The 1,785-nt window shown below is 42.7% G+C and overlaps 1 pseudogene across 1 annotated transcript; it reads right to left on the reverse strand.

Moving 5' to 3' along the window:
* Window positions 1-659: 659 nt before the first annotated feature.
* On the reverse strand, window positions 660-1,398 carry LOC308613818 (large ribosomal subunit protein uL11-like; annotated as a pseudogene). Its single transcript has one exon. The product of its transcript is annotated as a large ribosomal subunit protein uL11-like (transcript).
* Between the last annotated feature and the right edge of the window lie 387 nt (window positions 1,399-1,785).

A 1,785-nucleotide genomic window follows, 5' to 3' on the forward strand; every position in this document is an offset into this window, starting at 1 on the left:
GCATTTTAGGTTTGCTTGTATTAAAGGAATCACAGTTCTTTCAAATCTAGAAAGAGAAACGAACACACAAAATTAGTTATTTAAGAAATTATTTATTTCCAGGCAAGGGAGAATGTAAGGAGACAGATAATCTCTGTGAACAAAGTAAAAGATAGGGTTTATATAGGGCTTGGGGGAAATGTGGGGTTTAGGTTAAATATGAGTGATTGGCTATGACTGGCTCAAAATGAAGTGGGGTTAGTCATTGATTAGGTGGATTTCAAGAGCAGACCTATTGTAGCAGGGTTTGGTTGTCTGTGGGTGATTCAGCCCAAGACTGATATTGAATGGTCTTTCCTTTTCCCGTTTAAATACCTGAGGACATGAGTAACATTCTTCAGGCAAGAGTAGAATTTTTGGGGCCTCCCTGGTGGCGCAGTGGTTGAGAGTCCACCTGCCGATGCAGGAGACACAGGTTCATGCCCCAGTCCGGGAAGATCCCATATGCCACAGAGCGGCTGGGCCCATGAGCCATGGCCGCTGAGCCTGTGCGTCCGCAGCCTGTGCTCCGCAAGAGGAGAGGCCGCAACAGTGAGAGGCCCGCGTACCAAAAAAAAAAAAAAAAAAAAAAAGAGTAGAATTTTCTTTTTTTTGGTTGTCAAATAACCCTTTATTTTTCTTTGCAGTTCTTAACTAGTTGGGCATTCCACTGCACCACTGTTGATGTCATCTATGATGTCGTGAGGGTGGCGGCCATCAACATTGCAGCCCACAGACTGGGTGGCCCCCAGGATCTCTTTAATGGTTCCAGAGAGTTCTCTAGCTAAAGATCGATACCGCATCTGTCAGGCAATGTTGACAATCTCATCAAAAGTGATGTTTCCACTGTGCTTAATGTTTTTCTGCTTCCTTCTGTCTCTTGGCGGTTCCTTGGGGCCTTGATGATCAATCCTCAACCTGGGCTTGTCTGTTCTGGATGGTCAGTTTCACAGTAATCCTCAGACTCTTCCAATCACCAGTTGCCTTGGCGATGTCATCACCAAACTTTTTTGGAGACAGACCCAGGGGGCCAATCTTGGGGGTCAGGGCAGATGTGGCACTGACTTCCCCACTGGTGCACCTCAGGTACACGACTTTGATCTTGTTGGGGTCGAACTTAGGCAACATGGTGGAGGCAGCTGGTGTCCGATGAACCCGGATTTGGGACGACTGAAGAAAGTTGCACCTTGGCCTCCTCTGAGCCAAAAGCTGGAAGTCTTTTTTTTTTTTTTAATTTTTCTTGAAGTATAGTTGATTTACAATGTTGTGTTAGTTTCAGGTGTACAGCAAAGTGATTCAGTTATACATATACATGTATCCACTCTTTTTTAGATTCTTTTCCCATATAGGCCGTTACAGAGTATTGAGTAGGGTTCCCTTGTGCTATTTAGTAGGTCCTTGTTAGTTATCTATTTTATATATAGCAGTGTGTATATGTCAATCCCAATCTCCCAATTTATCTCTCCCCTAACCCTTACCCTGGGTAACCATAAGTTTGTTTTCTACATATGTAACTCTATTTCTGTTTTGTAGGTAAGTTCATTTGTACCCTTTTTTTAGATTCTACATATAAGTGATATCATATGATATCTGTCTTTCTCTGTCTGACTTACTTCACTCCGTGTGACAATCTCTAGGTCCAACCATGTTGCTGCAAATGGCATTATTTCGTTCTTTTTTTATGGTTGAGTAATATTCCCTTGTATATATGTACCACATCTTCTTTATCCATTCCTCTGTTGATGGACATTTAGGTTGCTTCCATGT

The sequence above is a fragment of the Mesoplodon bidens genome (genome assembly GCF_964165515.1).
Source record: "Mesoplodon bidens genome assembly, chromosome: 3".
Taxonomy (NCBI): Eukaryota; Metazoa; Chordata; class Mammalia; order Artiodactyla; family Ziphiidae; genus Mesoplodon; species Mesoplodon bidens.